The 23,208-nt window shown below is 39.6% G+C and overlaps 1 long non-coding RNA gene across 1 annotated transcript in view; it reads left to right on the top strand.

Moving 5' to 3' along the window:
- The window catches only part of LOC131196111 (uncharacterized), a 43,099-nt gene extending 25,891 nt beyond the window's left edge, over nt 1–17,208 (top strand). Inside the window, exons 2-3 of the long non-coding RNA XR_009154632.1 lie at nt 10,760–10,808; nt 17,116–17,208. This is a non-coding gene — a long non-coding RNA (uncharacterized LOC131196111). The remainder of the gene's footprint in view (nt 1–10,759; nt 10,809–17,115) is intronic.
- The last annotated feature ends 6,000 nt before the right edge of the window (nt 17,209–23,208 follow it).

Raw genomic sequence — 23,208 nt, 5'->3', positions numbered from 1 at the left:
TATCAATTATGGAAAGCACTAGTCCTTCTCCTTCTCTTTGTCTTTCCCCTCTTTCTATAACATGCTATTTTCCTTTTCTACATGCACACATTTGCATTTTTAGATCAAAGAGGTGTCCCCACTTGGGGTCAGCTACTGGTGACTGCATTAACAAATGTTTGTCGTGTTTGCACATCCTCAGTGATTACTTTACATCTTGTAGTGCTTCCAAGAATTTTCTAATAATCTCTTCGATTCAGTTCAAATCTTTATTGTCAGAGTACAACATGTGTACAATGAGATTGGCTGAGCGTCCCTTCGTGGACCCCTCCCCCAACACAATAAAGATCACAGTGAAAGACAAAAAAAATAAATCCCTAGCCTAGTGAATCCTACTAACAACCACTCAATCCTATTGCACCATGTGAACCTATCGCACATTGTGCCAGCCCCACAAGTCAATCGTACTATGTTGTTGTAGAGTTATTTTTCATTCAGGAGTCTGACAGCCCATGAATTGGCCCTAACCACCCAGCAGGAGAGATAAGATTAGCTTAGGAAATTTAATTAAGCTTAATTAAGAAATCTTAATTAATCAACCATTTCCAATATGATACTTCTCTGTTGGAGCCCTAAGTCATTTGGCAGAGCCAGGTCTTCAGGTTCCTGCAGAAGGACTGAACAGTGGGAACCAATCTCAGCTCAGGGAATAAGATATTCCAATGGGCAGAAGCCATGGCAGAGAGGTCTCTTCCTCAGCACCCCACCAACCAAATTTTTTTGACTGATGGTATGCACAGTAATCCAATGTAAAATATAATTCACCATCTAGCCTGTTTATAATATCTCCTTGTTCAGTATCTGGCAAGGTATTGAAACAGTTAATCAAGTTTTTCTCTAAAGGTTCTTCAGGAAACTGACTTGTTGTAGGGGTTTGTTTGCTCAGGATGTCTTTTCTCAAGGACAGTGGTGGTAGAACGTCCTTGGAGTTACTTACCTTTATGTTGCCACAATTACATTTTAAAGTAAAAGCATTTTTATTGCCAAGATGGATTATTAATGAGCTATCTCCCTCTGTGTAAAACATAGATAGTGGGATGACCTCAAATTTGCTCAAAAAATGCTACATTTTCAACAATATGCTGGTGATCGTAGGATGTTTAAATGTTAGAAGGATTTGTTTAGAGTCTCTCTTGGATGGAAGCCATTCAATCTTTTGCAAATCAATCAATTGGCTTTCACTGCAAAAGCTGACTGAGAGAGAAAATGGCTAGACTTCTGGATCCCTGTTTTTCTCTATTTACTCTGTTGTTTTGGATTTGTAGAGTGATACTGTTTAATCAGGATCAATGCCATGTTGGGCTTTATAGGGAACAACCAGCACTTTAAGCTGCACTTGGAAGCAAACTGGCAACCAATGCAGCTTGTGAAGCAAAGGTCTTACATGGGCATATTGATGTAACAAAATGTCCATGATTGCTCATTCAGCTGCATTGTAGACCAATTGAAGTTTCCAGGTGGTATTCAAGAGCAGCCTCACATAGAGCACATTGCCATATTCAAGCCACAAAGTGACTTAAGTCTTGATTGACTGTACGAAGGGCATCCTAGTGTAGGAAAGGGTGAAAACTAGTGCAATATAGTTTGTTGGCACCTACTGAGAACCTGCTGTTCATGCAGAAGATATGAATCCAGGGAGATTAGCAGACTACAGACCAATCTTGAAGGGAAAATGCAATCTTGAAGTGAAATATCCCCCAATCTGGGTACCCCAAACACCGACAGCATTCAGTCTTGGTAGGACTGGAGGAAGATAATGATGGTGACAATGATGGTGACGACGATGACAACGATGATCATGATGATCACGGGTGTCAAACTCATGGCCCACAGGCCAGATGTGTCATGTGCTGGTTCCACCCCCACCCGGTTTAGCGAAGGGGGGAAAACTCCTGATACATCATGTGACGCCACTGTGATGACATGAGTTTGACACCCATGATGATGACGATGATTTAAGTTTATTTGCCACCCAACTGCCAGTGACTTTGGTGATTTTCAAATTGTTAAAATGTTTAAAACCAAGGAAATGGCAAAAAGAAAAAGATAGCAAAAATTACAATACTGAATGGGAGCAAAGAAAATAAAAACAAGCCCCACAACCTAAAAGGGTCTTGAACCACCCTTGACAAAGCCTAGGTGAAGAGCCAGGTCTTTAGGATCCTTTGAAACACCTGTAGAATGTTCAAATATTGGGGAAAACCTCTTTCCAGAGGGGAAGCTGTTGTGATACAAGCATTACCCTCTTTATGTTCTGCTTTTAACATTCTGGCTAAAGCCTTTGATCCTGCAGATGCTGCTATCTGCATCTGGCTTTAGGTAACAGGATTTATCAGTGACACTCTTATTTTTCTGACTCTGCCCATACAGCAAGATTAAATTCCAGTTAGCATATCATACATCTTCATCTTGCATTTCTCAATTGATTCTGATGTTGTGCATCTGATCATGCTCACATACAGGATCTGTGATTATGTGGTGTGAAGCAGGCTTTGACAGCAAATGTCCATTTTCCAGCATTCCAGTCACTCATGAGTACATTCTCTCTCTCTCTCTCTCTCTTTTTTTGATGTTGCATTTATCATCTTCCGACATTTGTCTCAGAATGCTTCAATATCTTTTTTCCATTGCATTTGCAGCAAATGCATACATTTAAATAGCCTTAATTGTTACTAGATGTCTCAGGCTCCAAGTAATCCACCCATTACAAATCAAACTCCGAGCATTGCCTTTCCTCAAAGAACAAATTTACTTCGCATGGTCACTCATGCCCTTGTCACTTCCCGCCTGGACTACTGCAATGCTCTCTACATGGGGCTCCCCTTGAAGAGCACCAGGAGGCTCCAACTGGTCCAGAATACGGCTGCACGGGTAATAGAAGGGACACCGCGATGCTCCCATATAACACCGCTCCTGCACAGCCTGCACTGGTTACCGGTGGTCTTCCGGGTGCAATTCAAGGTACTGGTTATCACCTTTAAAGCACCCCATGGCACAGGACCGGGTTACCTTCGGGACCGCCTACTGCTGCCTATAGCCTCCCATCGACCTGTGCGCTCCCATAGGGAGGGCCTCCTCAGGGTGCCGTCAGTCAAACAATGTCGACTGGTGGCCCCCAGGGGGAAGGCCTTTTCTGTGGGGGCTCCAGCCCTATGGAATGAGTTGCCTCCGGGGCTGCGTCAACTCCCCGACCTCTGGTCTTTTAAACGCGAGCTCAAGACTTTTCTATTCCACCGTGCGGGGCTAGCTTGAGGGAATTTTAAGATGGGTTTTAGGACTGTTTATTTTAGTGCTAATTTTAAATTTGGCCTGTTTATAATTAGTTTTTAATATGTTTTTAAGCTTATTTATGTACTAGTTGTTTTTATTTGGCTGTTCACTGCCCTGAGTCTTCGGGAGAAGGGCGGTATAAAAATCTAAATAAATAAATAAATAAATAAAATTAAATAAATTTAGATACATCATCTTGTCGCTACTGGTGAAAAACCATTACTGAAGTTCCCAGACTTTTCACCCCGATATAAGTTTCCGTTTTTCAAATTTCCAAAACAAACTGTCACATTGTCCAACCAAGATGGGAGCTGATTGCTTGGTGACTTCTTTCCTCCTCTTCTGGTCATCCAGCCTTTGGAATGTGCTTGCCTCATCGGCCAACTATGATATTTTGACTGAAGGCTCTGTCCTCCTTCAGGTCCAAACTGTGTCAAACTGAATTCATGTCAGAATGCCCAAGGGTACAAACAATCCCACATCCCAATCAAATTCAGGCTTGACAAGATGTACATTAACTCCAATAGATATGAATTTACTGTTTATTACGTTATAGCTAAGCATATAGTTGTCAGTTTTCTTTTTGCATATCTTTGCCACTACATATTTTTTGTGGGGAGGGGCTCTGATACATTTTCCATTTTTCCAATCTTAGAAGTAATTATCTGGGGAATATAAAAATAGAATAACTTCCTTTTCAATTGGTATGTTAAGCTTAGAATTAGCAAACCAAACCAGGTCAAGTTAAACGCAAATCTTAAATTACAATGCAAAGCAAATGATTTCCATTTGTATTCCTACCCATTAAAACAACAACAACCAGGGTTTTGGAAATATTCTAAAATTAGATGTCTTAGAGGTACCTGTCCTTATCTAAGAATATATAAGATTCTGCCTTGGACTTTGTTTTTTAAACATAATATAATCTGACCCAGCCCAATAACTGCATTTGCAGAGAAACCAGCATCTCTGATTGAAAAAGTGAATTAAATTATGATGTTTACAACAGCTGTGGACTATAAATTTGGGGAAGAACTGGGTTCATAACAATATATACTCTATTTGGTTTCGCTGTATCTCAATAAAACATATATTAGAGAAGATAGCATAGAAAAAAGAATAGTTATGTGGAAAAAAATACAAATTACAATATAATTCACTTATATTATATACATTTCAGATAATGCCACCTACATTTTAGAAATCAAAAAACCCATATGATAATAGCTATGAGTTAAAAAAAAAAATAAGAAATCTGGGTTGTTGAAAAGAGATAGAATAGAATAAAAGTGAGTGCATGTATAGTGAATGACATCTGCTTTTCACAGGCGCCCACACCATATGCTGTGTTACCAAGGTGAAAATCTATCATAAGGTCTCACTAAAAATGCCTTTCCACTAAGATGGAATTATTATTTACTATAGCAATAGCTCCAAAACTGGGTTATAGATTGCTGATAGCAAAGATTTGATATGATATTGTTCTGAATCAACTCTAAATGACTCCAGAATTACCGTATATACTCGAGTATAAGCCGATCCGAATATAAGCCGAGGTACCTAATTTTACCACAAAAACTGGGAAAAACTATTGACTCGAGTATAAGCCGAGGGTGGGAAATGAGGCAGCTACTGGTCAATGTAAAAAATAAAGATAGAGCCAAGTAAAATAACATGAATATTTATTTGAACGAAAAACAATAAAAGTGCAAAAGGGGGTCCCCAAAAAGAATATGGTATCAAAAATACAGTATCTTTAAAAGTAACAGCAACCAAGCTAACGAGAGCTAAAATCCCTCAAAACTGGAGTTCTCCTCCTCATCATCTGTTTGTCCAAACAGAGCTTCAGCTACTTCAGCTTCTGTGATGTTATCCGCATATACGTTGTCGTCATCACTGAGTTCACAGTCGTCATCATCACTGCTGTCACTCTCATACAATGCGCTGTCTTCACTGCCATCCATAGCATTACTAATGCCACATTTCTTGAAGGCACGTTGCACCATGTCCTCTGGAATATCTTCCCATGCATCACGAACCCACTGTGCTATTAGTTCTATGTCTGGCTTTCTCAGATTTCCAACTTTTGTCAGACGAGCTTGACCAGATGTCATCCATTCATGCCACATCCTTCGCACACGGTCCTTGAAAGGTTTATTTAAACTGACATCTAGGGGCTGCAATACAGATGTAAGCCCACCTGGAATAACGGCCAAAGTGACTTGAGATGACTTTGCCAATTTTTTTATGTCATCAGATGTGTGGCTCTGAACATATCCCAAACTAACAGTGATCTTCTAGTCCAGTCCCCACTCCTCAAGCAAGAGATCCTATACTGTTTCAGACAAAGGATTGTCCAGTCTGTTCTTTAAAAACCCTCCAGGAATGAAGTGTCCAATAAGGTTCAAATTGCAAGTACCGGTAGTCCTCAATTTAAGACTGCAATTGAGCCCAAAACGTTGTTTTGTTATTTTTCCCTAACTGTGTATGTATCCCCTGCCCCCATTTTACGTCAGGCTGCCAGCAAAGCGAAGCACGGCTGAATATTATTATTATTATTATTATTATTATTATTATTATTATTATAATCATTATCATTATCATCATTATCATCATCATCATCATCATCATCATCATTATTATTATTATTATCATTATCATTATTATCATTATCATTATCATCATCATTATTATTATTATTATTATTATTATCATTATCATTATTATCATTATCATCATCATTATTATTATTATTATTATTATTATTATTATTATTATCATTATCATCATCATCATCATTATCATTATTATTATTATTATTATCATTATCATTATCATCATCATCATTATCATCATCATCATCATTATTATTATTATTATTATTATCATTATCATTATTATCATTATCATCATCATCATCATTATTATTATTATTATTATCATTATCATTATTATCATTATCATCATCATCATCATCATTATTATTATTATTATTATCATTATTATCATTATCATCATCATTATTATTATTATTATCATTATCATTATCATCATCATCATCATTATTATTATTATTATTATTATTATTATCATTATTATTATTATTATTATATGATGATGATGATTTTTTTGCATTGGACAGAGCGAGCTTCAGTTTACCAAACTTTGTATCTTTTAATGAAACGTGTTAGTCTGGAAGGGACTGTTTGAACTCACAAAACACTTGCAACTTTTAGTTCCGTGCTGAGGATTTTTGGAAAGCAGCCCAGCAATATTTATTTATTGCTCGGACTGCTCTTATTTTCACTCCCCTTTCTTTCTTTTCCTTCCTCCTCCTCCTTCTCTGCCTCTCTTCGTCCCCCACCTCCCGGGATCCTTGCGGGTCGAAGGTTCTGCCCTGCCTTACACCAGCCGCCCACCTATGCCAAGGTCTCCCTGGCTCTTTCGCTCTCTGTAAGCAGCGGCTTCTCGGCAGCGTCGCCCCCTCCCCTCCATGGATCGGCTCCTTCCCCAGCACTGAAGGCATCCTTAGGAATACACCTCCACCTCCAGGAAAATAAAAAGAGGCAGAGAAGGTAAATCGCCCGCCCCGTTCGGAAAGGAAGGGGAGAGGACTCCAATGGAAGAAGGGAGAGGAGAATTACCAATAACAAACACAAAGCGCTGGGTTAGAGGTGCCTTGTCATGTACAAGGAGATCAGAGAGGGCAACCACCGCGAAACAATAATCAGACTCAAAACGGGCTGCTTATTTGCCATTTGCTCTGGGTAGAACGGGTTTTTTTTTTTAAAAAAAAATTGGTTTGGAGAAGGAAAGCTAATTTGCTGATCTGCGCGAGGGTCGGTTTCTTTTGCCTCCCTTCTTCTTCCTCCTCCTTCTTCCCACCCTAGCTTGCAATGCCCCCATCTCTCCTCCTCCTCCTCCTGCCCCCCTCTCGGATTCGGCGTTCATTTCTTGCCTTTGCGGAGCGGAGGTGTTGGGGGTGGGAAGGTTTGGGAATAGATTTGGCAGAGGAGATTACCGTAATTTTGCTCACTGTTTACGAGCAAGTCTCGGGTTACAATGTTCACTTGGGGGAGTGAAACGCAAAGTATAGTTAGCCTGAAAAAAAACTGAACCGTGTGACTGGCGGGAGAGAAGGACGGCGCCGGGAGGGGCGGGGGGGAGAAATCGTTTGTTCTTGCCGTATTTCTCCGCTTTCCAAGAGGCTTTTCTTTTTCACCTCTTTCTCCCCACCTCCCCAATTTCCATAGGGGGGGGAAAAAAACTGGGGAAAACTTGGCAAAAAATAAAATAAAATAAAAAGTACTGAGTGCAAATGTTTTTTTTTTATACTGTAGTTGGAGTTTTCCACGCTTTCTTTCACATTCAAGGCAGCATTCTCCCCATCCTCGCTGCTTTTCCAAAACATGCTTTGAAACCTTTGCATTTTATTGGGATGTATTCAGGACAACGCCCCTCCGCCTCCGAGGCGAGAGGAGGACAAGTAAGAGGAGGCGCGAGTGACAAACAAATAAAGAGAGTTCTTCGCCTTGGCGTTGACACACTCGCCTCCTCTCACTCGTCCTCCTCTTGCCCTCGGAGGCGGAGGGGCGTTGTCACCCCGCCTCCTCTCCAAAAGCCGAAATTGAGTGCGGCGGCAGTGGGGTGGTGGGTGGGGAGGCCGCCGTGAAGTGCCGGCTGGGGGAGCCCGGGAGCCAATCCGAGGGCGAGAGGAGGACGAGTGAGAGGAGGGCGCGAGTGACAACGCCTCCGCCCCACCGCGGGCAAGAGGAGGACGAGTGAGAGGGGCGAAATGTCAACGCCCCTCCGCCCCCCGCCCCCTCCGCCGACCACCGTCGCCGCCGCCATCAAAAAGCGGCAGAAGAAAACGCCGGAGGCCAGCCGCCGCCCCAAAACGAGCCGGCCGAGCTGGCAAAGCATGCCGGCAGCATTTGGGCTCGTCCTGCCGTCCCAGCTGTTCCCGAGGGCAAAAAACCCTCTCCCTGGGTCGGCTCTGCAAGGGTAGACTCGAGTATAAGCCGAGGGGGCGTTTTTCAGCACAAAAAACGTGCTGAAAAACTCGGCTTATACTCGAGTATATACGGTAATCTTATTTATTCAACCCAAAGTTTAATTTCAGATGTAGGAAGCACAGATCAAATTTCTTTTAAAGTAAGAACTTTCAGTAGTCTGCTAATAAATTTATGCAGCCAGCTTTACTCTATTCCCACTGCTAATAACAAGGCAAGAGAGTTCCTTGTTAGGATGGCTATGGGAGACTTGTGGTTTATCAGCCATTTGATGAATGAAGGGGTTCTTCCACTTTGCCTATCTCTCATGTAGTAATTAAACATTTGGTAGCAATTTTGAAGATGGTTCTGAGAGTCACAAGAAGCATTTGGGACTCTGGAACAACCACTTCCTGCTTGAAAATATAACTGTATTTCAATAGCTGTCCATGGCTTTGATATTACAGAATTGAAATGAATAGAAATTGATCTGAGAAATTCTTTTAGTTCAGCATATGTCCCAACCTGGGACTCTTCAAATGTCTGAAAGACACATTTGACTTTCTCAACCCAATGGCTTTGGTGGCTGAGAATTATAGGAATTACAGCCCACAAAATATGGACGACATCAGAGCTGGGATTCAGACGGTTCTGTCCAGTTCGGACGAATTGGTAGTGGCGACTGTGGGAGCCTCTGTCCACCTGCCTGGATGTAGTGCGCGAGCACTGCACATAAGCGGAAGGCCGTGTGCATGCACAGAGGAGGCCCATGCAAGTGATGCCAGCGCATGCACGCACGCTCACATTTGCGAACTGATAGGGAAGGTACTGTAAGTGAATCCCACCTCTGGACATCATATTGGTGATTTACTCTACATATATAAGAATAAAGAAGCACAGAAAGCAGGTAAGAGCAAACGCACAAGAAACAGTAACCATGATAGAGGGGGGGGAAAAAATTTGCCCTAATACCAGCATTGCCTATAGTGCCAAAGTATTTCTGGTCCTACAGAGCTTTAAAAGCTTTTGGTGATTATTGACAAGAGCAGTTCCTGGTAATCAATGATCAGAAAACCAAACTGGCAGGTTTTGCTAGAAAAAAATCCCAAAGTATATAAATGGACCACCAAAGAAAAGAAAACCTAGTCGATGAAAAATGTCAAATATTTTTGCATGCTGCTGTAGAATATGGGTCCCTGGAAGGCCTATATTAATTATTCACACGAGCCCAGAGAAGAACAGAAGTCTTCACGCAATTCAGACAAAGAGTAGGGACTGCCCACAAGCAGCTCTGAAACTTTTTATTGTCAAGCCCATCTTGAATATTTTACAGACCACTAGAGATTATACAAACTAAGTTCTTGTGTATGCTATTCTAAGCATCCAGATGCTGTGCCTGATGTGTCCCTCAGAATGGAAGCTGGCCAACCAAAAGTCAAAGTGAGGGCCGGGCTTCTAATTTTCTCCCATTGGCTTAAATGCCATTACTTTCTATTAGCACTGATTCCCTTAGTCTTTACAAAACCCTTCCAATTTTCTTGGTAATGAACAATATTGGGGAAACTCATCCACCATGAGGTGTCATTAGAACAACTCTGCCTATTGCATTGCACCCAAGCTAAAAATAAAATTAGAGAGAAGAGAATATCAGAATGAATTCAGCAGCATCCCAGCACACATTAGAACTCACATAATGCACCCAAGAAGAAAATCGAGCAGGTATCAAATGATCCTAATTTCTCCTGTCCAACAAAGAGCTTTTTTGGGGGGGGGAGGAGCTAGGCTCGATGTACTTCCTTCTTCTGTGCTTAATGGAAGATTTGCTAAAATTTGTCAAAGTATTTTAAGTGTATGGAACCATTGAAATACCACATATGTGCTATTCTACTGCCCATATTATCACAACATGCATCAAAATCACACACACACACACACACACACACACACACACACACAATGTACATGAAAAAAAAGCTTGCTTGTAGGTTTTCTCTTGTTTGATAGGAAACTGCCCAGTATGTATAAATGTATCAAAGTTCTGTGTGGTGGCAGTGAAAATTCATAAAGAGATAGTTAGTTGCCTTGGATATGGGGAAATTCACTGAAAATTCACTTTTATTTGTTGCCGCTATTTGCTGCCATTAACAGTGTTTTATATTGAATATTTTTCCTCTATTGAAACAATTCTAGTCAATTTCTCATCCCAGGACCACAATAATAAGCGTCCCCCACTTCACTGACAGGGTCACACTAACAGTTTTAATTCTAAATTTTACCCTTAATCTAAACGATAGTCTGTTTCGTTGTTTTACAGTCAACAGAAAAGCTGTTCAAATAACTACTTGGGTCTGGTATTCTCTACTTTGTATTTGTTCTTTTATTGCTTGGCCCATTAATTTATTGTTTGTTTGTTTTTTTCTTATTATTTTATGCTGGTGATTGATTTATTAATATTCCAGATGAAGCCTCTGAGCAAGGACATCTGCCAGCATAACACAATGCCTCAAGGTAATCAGTCACCAGAGCTTGCCTCTGTCATACAGACTCTAAGCTGCATGAATGGAATGGATGAATGAAATGGTGAAAGGTAACAAGACTAAAGAGAAATGTGTTGCTATCAAGAGGGTTGGTTTTTTTTTAAATCTGTTACTTAGTGGAGAACCAAAAGCTGAAGTATGTTGGAGAGTGTAAATAGAATTCAAAGATTGGAAGCCTTCCCCCCAAAGTCATGCACTTATTTTTCAGTCCAATGGCTGAAGATCCCAGAGATGGAAGAAAGGCGGAAAAACCAGGCCAAGGACCACAAAAGAAAGAAGTGGCAAATCTCTTTCTCTACAAACTGGATTGAAGTAACTGAAATGGCGGATGGAGGCAAATAATTACTGCCAAAGTCTTGGGCTTTTGGAGGAATTCCTTCAATTATCTTGGCAAGATTCCAGAAGTGGTTTGCCTTTGCCTCCTTTCTAGGGCTGAGAGAAAGTGATTGTCTGAAGGTCAGCCAGCTGGCTTGATGCTTAAGGTAGGTCTAGAACGCTCAAGGTGTCTACCCTGGTGCTTTAACCACTACACCAATCTGACACTCTTAAAGTCTGTTTAGTGAAGCAGGAGTGGTGACATCTTTCATGTGCAAGGTTGGGTGACCAGAAGTAAACAAACTAAGCACCTTATTAATAGGTGGAAAAAATAAAAGTAAGGACAAGTTAGACAATGAAAGGAGCATAATATTTATAAAAAGTAAGACTCCTTGAAATTTCAGAAGTGCACCTGAAAAAAAAAGATTTTTGTTGTTGTTGTTGTTAGTTGCGAAGTCGTGTCCGACCCATTGTGACCCCATGGACAACATTCCTCCAGGCCTTCCTGTCCTCTACCATCCTCTGGAGTCCATTTAAACTCATGCCTACTGTTTCAGTGACTCCATCCAGCCACCTCGTTCTCTGTCGTCCCCTTCTTCTTTTGCCCTCAATCTTTCCCAGCATTAGTAATTCACGTAAATAATAACTCATTCAATAATTCTCAGCTCTTCTAGATGGGCTAGGCCTTTAATATTATAGGCTGGTTTGTCTGATTTGTTGTCATTTGCAAAACAAGTGCCATCAGCATGCTCATCATATCCAGTTTTACAACTCCAGGATATTTTATGAAAAAAAAAAGCAGGTATCATCATAAATGAATCATTGAACCCAGCGTTCTGCAAAATAATTTCAGATTTAAATCACCAGTTTGGTAATTTCAACTGCAGTCTAAATATATACTATAAGACATTTAAATATTTCACCCTTTACTGATCAAATCAACAACCTAATGTCAGAATGTCCTTGTGCCTATACACTTTTTAAGCAGCATGCTTTTATTTCAGATAAAGTACAGCTAAAATATGAGCTGCATACTGCTAAAGTATCATTCAAACATTTTCCTTATCTAAATGACAGAACAGTGAGGTTAAGGGATTTTAAAAGGGTTTAGAGTTTTATAAAGGTCTGAAGCTAAATATACCTTTTGCATCATCTGATAACAGATGGAACTTGTAACTAATTCATACAGGGATGCCAATCAAGTGAGTATTGCATCACCTCTTGCCCATGAGAAGTCACACAGTAATTCATATGCAGTGCCTCTCTGTTCTTTAATTCAACAATTGGTAATTAAAATCCAATTTATATCTCAAGTGGAGCCTTATGTTGTCACTTCTGGGAATACACAAAGCTGGTGGCAAGGTTTTGTCTTGTTGGAATTGCATATAGGCTTTCCATCCCTGAATTTAAATTGAAACATGCACAGCTCTCATTGCAAGTTGATTCAAGCCTCGTCTGTGTATGATTTCTACCAGATCATGTGTTGCTGAGGACTTCAATTCCCAGAATTCATCACCCAGCCATGTTGGCTGGAGAATTCTGGGAGTTGAAGTCCACAAGTCTTAAAGTTAGGGGTCTCTGAGCTTGGTTGCACACATTTATGTGCTAGTCATCATCATCAATCAATATCAACATTATCCTTACTAGCACTGATGATGTTACCTAGTCTGGGTAATGAAACAGATGGATCTACCCATTTCCACAGATGACTACATAAGGACCTTTTCCACAATTGGATTCATTGGAATCCTGATACTCAGATTGACTCGGTTCTTGGGTAGTTTGTTAGATTTGTGTGTTAAAATCAAGGCATGCCAGTTGGACAATGCCTTTCCAAGAATCTGCTCCACCATGAGTCAAAGTAAGAATCTATTTTAACCTGCTTGCAAATATATTGCAGAACTCATATATCATTTTGCTGTACCAGTGCTAAAGGAATCTTTCAGCTTTGATGATTATGGTAATAATAGTGTATCTTGGAAGAATTACCCATACATGCCACAGATTCTTTTGAAGCAAAAGGATTACTTTTGAAGCAAAAGCACTACTATTAATCGTTTCATAGTTCCCATCACCAATCTCTTTCCACTTATGACTGTATGACTATAACTTGTTGCTGGCAATCCTTATGATTTATATTGATATATTGATCATCAATTGTGTTGTAAATGTTGTACCTTGATGAACGTATCTTTTCTTTTATGTACACTGAGAGCATATGCACCAAGACAAATTCCTTGTGTGTCCAATCACACTTGGCCAATAAAATAAAAATTCTATTCTATTCTATTATTTAGGTATCCTTGTCCTAATGGGGAATCTTAAGCTCTACTTAGCAAAGATAATGCAAATGTAAAACAGATTCTAGTAAATTACAGTTGTTTGGATGACCGAACATTGAAATTATAATTTCTTTTTGTAAGGTATAGTAAAAATCAAAATGCTACAATTGTGGCAACATGGGGCTCCCCTTGAAGGGCATCCGGAGACTGCAGTTAGTTCAGAATGTGGCTGCGCGGGTTATAGAGGGAGCCCCTCGTGGCTCCCGTATGACACCTATCCTGCGCAGACTGCACTGGCTACCTGTGGCCTTCCAGGTGCGCTTCAAGGTTTTGGTAACCACCTTTAAAGCGCTCCATGGCATAGGGCCGGGTTACTTACGGGACCGCCTACTGCTACCGAATACCTCTCACCGACCCGTGCGCTCTCACAGAGAGGGACTCCTCAGGGTGCCGTCAGCTAGGCAGTGTCGTCTGGCGACACCCAGGGGAAGGGCCTTCTCTGTGGGGGCTCCCACCCTCTGGAACGAACTCCCCCCAGGACTCCGTCAACTTCCGGACCTCCGAACCTTCCGTCGCGAGCTTAAAACACATTTATTCATCTGCGCAGGACTGGACTAGATTTTAAATTTATAGTGGTTTTAATTGGTTTTAATATTTATACTATTTTTAATAATTTGGCTTTTAGAATAAATTTTTTAATGGTTATCTTAATTTGTACATATATGTTTTTACTTGCCTGTGAACCGCCCTGAGTCCTTCGGGAGATAGGGCGGTATACAAATACGAATAAATAAATAAATAAATAAATAAATAAATAAATAAATAAATAAATAAATAAATAAATAAATAAATAAATAAATAAATGTTTAGTTCTCTGAAAAGGATATGGCTTTCCACCTATCTTGTACTCTGTTCAACCAAGTACAGAAGGGATGCTGTCTGTATGACTCCCTGTACTATAATAAATTTTTCATGAAGATAATGAAATATTCTGAGAATCTCATTTTCCTAAAGGTATCCCACAACTTGACATGGTCAAAACAATCAAAGGCATTAGGTAAGGAAACCAGTTGGGTGACATGGGCAAGTCACCCTATTTTAGCCCTAGGAAGGAGGCAGTGACAAACCGCTTCTGAAACTGTTGCCAACAAAACTATATGGAGTAGCCCATATAGTTACCAGAAGACAAGATTGACTAGAAAGCAGTACACACACACATACACACAACACAACACAACAGAACACATAGAAACATTTTAAGTGTAGATGTTTTCAGAGAAGTTCTGAATACAATATATCAATTCTGATAAGGAGCTCTCACTATAATTTTCTATAAAACATACACATGGATGCCTTCACAAATATATACACAAGAGGTTTGTCTGTTTTGAGAAAGTTCTTAGGAAGAAACATTGTCTGTTAAAGCGTTATGTTGACTGGAGAGAAAAAAAACAAAGCACCTGAATATTTTATTTGCATAGACACAAAAATCAGTATCTAATATCATAAGAAATTGTTTTTTCTTTAAAAAAAACCACTATTTACTTTTTGAACCTAAGTTCTTTTTGCTTGAAAATATAATGCATATGTTTCTCATTCTTAAGTAGCTTCTATTTGAAAGGAAGGAAACAAGCTATTAATAACAGGCTGAGATCCAAACTGATGGGAATATCAATACCTATCAGTTTTCACAATAAATCCAAGCCCAAAAAGCCTTATTCATGTATGTGAAAACAACACATTGACTGGCTATTATAGCATCAGTAAAATGAACATCAAAGCAACTCAAATGGAGAAAATGCACAAAGTAGTAATCTTTATCTTTCTCTCTCTCCTTCCCTCTCCCATCAATTCATACATTTTATGAATTATAGATTTAAATTATTGCCAGATAATTGTTTTCAGGTCTTGACCCTAAAGGTGACATGAAGAGGAAGAATCATTCTTTAACCATTTGAGTTCACAGCAATTCCATGAAAATCAAATCATGCTGACCTTGCAGGCCATTCTCATCACAGAAGCTGGAAGAAGCAACACCAAAGGATACACCATTGCCTTCGCTGAAAGGACTGTGACCTAAAATACCCAAAACATGTAGTTCATGTGACTCTTTCCCTTAAGATTCTTCCTTTATTTCCTCAGTCCTCTTGGACAGGTCCAGGAAATTTTAAAACAAGTTTATCTGTTTATTAAAAAGTTCCAGTATTGATATGTGATTGCATATCATGGAAGTTAGTCACATGAGGGGGAGGAGATATTTCCACCCCCCCTTTTCTTATGCACAGACCGTCTTATGTAGTTCAAGCCACTGTTGCTTACACTCAACCTAAAGAAATTAGAATTGATGGATTTCTTTGATTTCAAGGCAAAAAGAGAAATCTCAGAGACTCATCCTGCGCAGTTCAGGAAGCAACAGACTGTCAACCACCTTTGAGTGATGAGTCAGATTTAGCACTGGTGGTTGCTTTTCAGCCATCAAGAAGTCAGAGCCTGACTATGACCCTAAGAGAGTGCTAGGCCCCAAATCACATTCCCAGTTAAAGAGGGCCTTGCAGTTGAGACGACTCCTACAGTAGATTTCTCCCCCCCCCCATCTAAATAAAGCTTCTATAAACAGTCTTCAGGTTATGCCCCTGGTGCTCTAAGCATAGCCTAACAATGGGACTCTGGGTCCTTCCATTGTTTAACTGGCATTAAAACTTAATAAGTGATGAAAACTAAAGTCAACTGTGGCAGTGAAAGTATTAAGGGCATGATAGCTAAGGGGGAAAATTATGTGGTGACCCCCTTCCCTTGGGGATCAAAGCACTTACATACTTTGCTTAATGGTTTAATCTAGGGCTGCCTGTATACTGAACAGTATCAACTGTAGACTTGCTACAGATCTTCTCTTAGTGGTTGTGCCTGTTTTTGTGTCTCAGTGGCTGTATCTCGTCACTGATAACTATGATTATATAGTTATCATCTCTGAATTACAGGCCACAGATTCTTTCTCTGCTGATCTTCCTCTACCTAATTTATAATTTCTCAGTTCTAACGCTATCTGTATACTGATTTATGATCAAGCTAATGCAACAGTTGGAAATGTGTTAATTATTTCCTGCCTAGTGCACAATTAGTATTCTATACTTCATGTAATTTGCCCCTTACCCTAACAATTATTTTGGAATGAATACAAGTCAAACTCGAGGCTAGTTTTACCACTGCATTAAATATGATGTAGAATCTTTCCAAATTAGATGTCCTGTGAAGTAAAATTGTGCCCATTTTCCTCTTTAGGAAGATGTTATTGTGTTCTTTTGTCACAATATTGTTTTTTGGAAAATATAGACATAGATAATTAGGCAAACAATATTGTGGTTTAGATGTGTTTTTAATGCTAAACAATTTGTGCTTTTATTACTATAGAGTATTTCACAAAATGTTTTAGTTTTTTGTGTTGAGTTTCTTACAGTTTTTCCTTTCTAACTTTCAGTTTAGGAATATAGTACATTGGCATTAACCAAGCTTTTAGGCAGTCTTTGCCAAGCAGATAAATACCCCTTAAAATCCTTTCTCCATTGGGTGAGTGGTTCAGAGATGTATTTCAGATTATTCAATAAAACTTTGGGGTAGCATGTGGGATTTTCTGGAGCCACTGATTTGTATTCCTATCAACTTTTTAATTTATTGCTTCTGTAGGAAGAAAATGACCATGTGACACTCTGGACACCCATCTCACCCTTTGGCATCCACTCCACACAAGTCAGGCCCGAGTTCTTTCAACCTGACTGTAAGCTTACAATTACAATGTAATTGTACAATTACATTTTTTTTTTGTAGATGACCCTCACTCTGTCAAGGGTCTTGGAATACTCATATCAAATAATCTAAGTGCCAAAGCCCACTGTAACAATATCGCCAAAAAGGGATTAATAGTTGTAAACCTAATCTTGCATAGCTTCTTCTCCGGTAAGATTACATTGCTAACCAGACCATACAAAACATTTGCTAGACCAATTCTTGAATACAGTTCATTTGTCTGGAACCCACACTGCATATCAGACATTAATACAATTGAGCGCATCCAGAAATATTTCCACTCCTCTGCTCGCAACAAAATGCCACCAGACTTAAAATTCTGGGTTTAGAAAATTTAGAACTACACCGCCTTCAGTATGACCTGAGCATAGCTCATAAAATCATCTGCTACAATGTCCTTCCTGTCAATGACTATTTCAGCTTCAACCACAAAATACACGAGCACACAATAGATCCAAACGTAAAGTGAACCACTCCAAACTCGATTGCAGAAAATATGAGTTCAGTAACAGAGTTGTTAATGCCTGGAATGCACTACCAGATTCTGTGGTCTCATCCCAAAACTTGGAAAACTTTAACCTAAGACTGTCTACTGTTGACCTCACCCCACTCCTAAGAGGTCTGTAAGGGGCATGCATAAGAGCACCAGCATGCCTACCGTCCATGTCCTAATGTTCCCTTTAATTGTATCCCTTTTATGTATTCAGTCATGCTTATACTTATATATATTATTTAATATGTACTTGACAAAATAAATAAATAAAATAAATAAATAAAATAAAATAAACAAAACAAAGAAGCACTTAAACCTTTCCATCCATATTGACACACGAATAGACAATGATTGAGCTCATCTCTCCAGGAAGCCAGATCATCCTGACAAATCAAACCAATAATACTGTTCTCTAACATTAGGCCTCTCACCCAATCCTGACTCCAGACCCCTCATAAAATTCCATTCGTAGAGATTAACACCACCTCCAGGGCAGGAGACAGCATTTCCTCACCACCAGTCTTCATATATCTACAGTACAAAACACCTCAACTGAAACGATCTACACACCTCAAGATCAAAACTATTATTATAAATATTACTATTCTCAACTTTTTGATTTAATAGCCTACCTCTCAATTTCTGTACTTTATATTATGCTGTTGAAATAAACTCTCCTTCCAAGTAACTTGCTCTGTATGAAAAGAAAGAAGGGAGGGAGGGAGGGAGGGAGGGAGGGAGGGAGGGAGGAAGGAAGGAAGGAAGGAAGGAAGGAAAAGTTATTTACTTTTTTATGAATAAAACAGCTTGAAAAAATTGGACCAGATTGCTCCAAGGATTTCTAGCTGGTATATTTGTTGAAAAATTGATTAGTTCCAAGAATGACAAGGAAGATATCCTGGCAAACTGATATTGCAAATCAGGTATACATTTATGTTTCTGGGTTTGAGACTTTCATTTTGCAATAAAACTAATAAGGCAACAAAAGGTTCATTGCAAATTTCTTCTGTCTTGCCAAGAAGTTGGAAAGAGGAGAAGGAAAATTTTCACCAAAAATATCTAGGTTGGAAGTGTTTGATCCTATCAAAGTTTAAGGCAGCCAAATGTGAAACTTCCATGTTTCCCTTTCTAAGCTAAGCTATGTACTATTTCATTCTTAGGTGTTGTTTTTTTAAAAGAATTCATACAAAATAAAGGGGAATTGCCTTGGACATTCCCACCCCTCCAATAATATACTCGATATAATGCTGCTTAATATAAAATAGTAACATTTTTTTCATGTATGCTTTTTGCATTATTATATATTCAATTTGCATCTTTTAATCGAAGTGATCAGGAAATTGCAAACTTTATAGGCTAACAGTTTTGAGTCTATGTATTTGTTTCAAAAGACAACATGAACTAAATTCATATTGACTTCTGAACCCTAGTAGCCATTTAACTGATTGTTTCTCTTCAGCTTTTCCTGAAATGGATGAGTGAAAAGCAAGAGATTGTTTTCTTTTCTTCCATACTGTTGTGTCTTCAGCCCCTGAGCCGGGCCCCCTGGCAGAGAGTGACTGAGAGAGTGAGGGGGAAGAGCCGGCAGGGCTTCCCTCTGCAGGACCTTCCTCTCTGTCTCCGCTCCAGGTCCCAGAGGCAGGCCAGGTGGAGGAGATGATGAGGACTCTTTCTCCCGCACCTTCCCCCTCCCAGAAACTGCCTCAAGACTCAGCTGCTGACGATTAGTTCTGGTTAGATCCCAGGCATTGCAGAAAGGAGAGGTGGGAACAACAAAAGAGTCACGGACCCACATCCCACAGGGTATAAAAGCAAGAGGAGCTGCTCTATAGCTTCTTATGATGGACAAAAACTGACTCTAGGAAGCTTTCACTGCAATAGTTTGAGATTAAGACTTTGGCTTCTGTTTATTTCTGAACTGCAATTACACTGGTCTGATGAGATAGGAGAACTTGGCAGGCAATCTCAGGTTCGTTGTCAGAACTGATATCTGTCGTTGGAGTAAATTGCTGGCAGATATAGTCAGCTCGCGTGTCTGCTTGGTTGTGGTTGGTGGGGACAGAACATATACACACCACACATTCCAAACTGAATGAAATGAAACGGTGCTTCTCTTGAACCGAAGAAAAACTTGAAAATCACTGGTAAGATACAGCTGATCTACTCATTTTAAAAAACCCTGGAATGTTAGCTTGATATGACTTTATCTGGGGTGTGCCAAACCATTGTACATAGCTTATTTCACCCAAGTACTTAAAGAAAACAGACTTAATATGCCCTTCTTTTTAGGGACTCAGAAAACTAACAGCACAATTCTAATCTAAAGATGAAACTCTCCACATTTGCTGTTATGTCACAGATCATTAACTGTTTTATGGTGCAACTTTGCATAATAGATCCATGGATGAATCAAAGAATGATAAAACAAATTCCTTTATTTCAAGAATACAATGCGTACAGATACAAACACAAAATATGAATGAACAGCTCACTGCCAGAGAAGAAATATAACTACTAACATTATCCAAATCTGCAACATTATTGCTTCTCTTCTCTACATGACTTCCCAGAACCGTGGATATTATTTTTCTAATAGTCCTTCCAGGTAAAAAAATCTGAAAAAAATGCAAATGCAGATCACTTTTTAGCATCTGAATCTATTAATCTGGTGCTTGCTTTGAATTTTCATTAATTTGGATCATCCATCAGATTTGGGGCTTCTGAAAACAGCTGTAGTTTTCCTTACCTAAATTGGAGTGGGAGAAAAGGTCTAATTATTTCTTGATGTAGATGGCATTATGTGATAGCACACTTGAAAATATTACTGCTAGTTATGTAAAATAGAAGAGAAATGGATAAAACATAGAATCAAGACTCCTAAACTGATGAAAAATAATAATAATTGTGGATGTGATACACAACAGTGGATTGAATGTGGGATACATAAAGAGAAGGCATTTGCAAAATGATCAAAGTTCCTGCTTTGCATATCCAGGCAATGTCTCCTCTCAATAAATTGGTGCTGGTGCTTCAAGGACCTTGAGATGTCTTAAGAAGACATTTCTGCCAGCTTTTCTCCCAAAATGAGGGTTAAGAGATTTCTTCTTTTAAAAAAATGCGGTGCTCTCAAGAGGATTTGGTACCTTGATGATCTGAATGAAAACTTCCCTTTGTGAAATGTTCCTCTTAATGTTCCTCACAATCTTAGAAGTAACAGAGTACCCACACAATAATTCTTTATATGTTGAAGGCATTAAATAGTGAGAAAACAAGGATTTAACAGCAATCAAACTAAGGACTTCTGTTCAGAATTGAGTTCAAGTATTCAGTTCAATGGCATGTACTTGCAAGTAAGCATAGTGAAGATTATATCTAATACAAGGAAATTCTTGCACTGAATATGTAGCTACATAACTCTAAATCATTGTGAAGCAACACAATTGCCTCTACACTAGGCCATGATGAAGGAAAGGATCTATATTTTTAAATTACAAAAAAAAGGAAGTTAAAATTTTAAACCAACTTTGAGTAGGGCCATGAATGCTACAAGATCCAATTGTAATTGGAATAATCATTAAGTCAATCTCATATGGGCTCTGGCAAGAGGCCTATTATCTCAACTTACAAAAAAGGATAAGGTCATTCAGGAATGAAGAGATGAAAATTTGCAAAGATTTTATTCAGCCTCACATATTTTCTACATATACATATATAGGAAAAAACATTATATATGTGTGTGTGTGTGTGTGTGTGTGTGTGTGTGTGTGTTTTCTGAGGTTTTCGCGGGTGTTTGTATGTAGGTCTTTGGTTACTCGGGTTTTTCCCCTCGTAAAATTGGAAGTGTCTTGGTGACGTTTTGACGAAGTTTCATTTGTCATCTTCAGGCTGGTTTTCAGCTTCATGCTTCTAGGAGCAACGTCGCCAAGACACTTCCAATTTTATGCGGGAAAACCACCGAATATATATATATATATATATATATATATATATATATATATATATATATATATATATATATATATATATATATATATATGTCTTTGGTTGTTCGGGTTTTCTCCGTGTAAAATTGGAAGTGTCTTGGCGACGTTTCGACGAAGTCTCATTCGTCATCTTCAGGCTTCAGCTTCGTGCTTCTGGGAGCAATGTGATCGCAGCTGTTTCTTCCTTTTAACTGCTAGTGGGGTTTGAACTGATTGGGTGGGAGCTTGGCTGTGCTCTGATTGGATGGGGTTTTTCTGTGCTCTGATTGGCTGGGTGTGTCCTGTGTTGGTGGGGGCTTGGTTGTGCTCAGTCTAGTCTGTGCTGCAGGGGATTTGAGCTGGTGAGCTGCATAGCTGTTGTTTGGCTTTGTGGTCGTGCTACATCTTCATAGTGGGTGTCAGTCTGCTGCATGAATGGATTGGAGGGTTTGAAATGGCTAATGTTGCAGCTGCGGTCTGGCTTCTGGTCCTTGGTCGTGCTTCATGATCAGTGTGGGTTTGGGTCTGCTTTCTGGGTGGATGTGCGGTGGTGACATCCTGTGTGGACCTTGTGAGTGTGGGTCTGGTGTCATTCCTCGTGTTAGGGACTCGTTTGTCAATAAGGGCGGGTTTCCAAATGGCTGGTAGGCGGGAGGTGTCATCTCGTTTGTTCATGCTGTGTGGGCGTTTTTCTATCTCAATGGCTTCTCTGATTATTCTGTTGTTAAAGTGTTCAGTTTTGGCGATAGTTCTGGTCTTTTTAAAGTCAATATCATGTCCTGTGACTTTAAAGTGTTGAACCAGGGAAGAAGTTGGTTCCTCTTTTTTGAATGAGTTCTTGTGTTCTTCAATGCGTGCACTTATTCTTCTGTTGGTTTGTCGCCAAGACACTTCCAATTTTACAATCCAAAAAGAACCCCCCACTAAAATCCAAGACAGAGAACAAGAAAACAGCACAGCCCTCCTCCCATATATAAAAGGCACCACAGACAGAATCAGCAAGATCCTCCACAAACACAACATCAAGACAGCATTCTGCACAAACAGAAAAATATCCACCATCCTAAGAAACCCCAAAGACAAAACTGAGTTAGAAAATCAAGGAGTATATGAAATCCCATGCACCGCCTGCCCCACCACATACATTGGACAAACCAACAGAAGAATAAGTGCACGCATTGAAGAACACAAGAACTCATTCAAAAAAGAGGAACCAACTTCTTCCCTGGTCCAACACTTTAAAGTCACAGGACATGATATTGACTTTAAAAAGACCAGAAATATCGCCAAAACTGAACACTTTAACAACAGAATAATCAGAGAAGCCATTGAGATAGAAAAACGCCCACACAGCATGAACAAACGAGATGACACCTCCCGCCTACCAGCCATTTGGAAACCCGCCCTTATTGACAAACGAGTCCCTAACACGAGGAATGACACCAGACCCACACTCACAAGGTCCACACAGGATGTCACCACCGCACATCCACCCAGAAAGCAGACCCAAACCCACAC

The sequence above is a fragment of the Ahaetulla prasina genome, chromosome 3 (assembly GCF_028640845.1).
Source record: "Ahaetulla prasina isolate Xishuangbanna chromosome 3, ASM2864084v1, whole genome shotgun sequence".
In the NCBI taxonomy this organism is placed as follows: Eukaryota; Metazoa; Chordata; class Lepidosauria; order Squamata; family Colubridae; genus Ahaetulla; species Ahaetulla prasina.
This window is presented reverse-complemented; position numbering and strand designations above follow the sequence as displayed.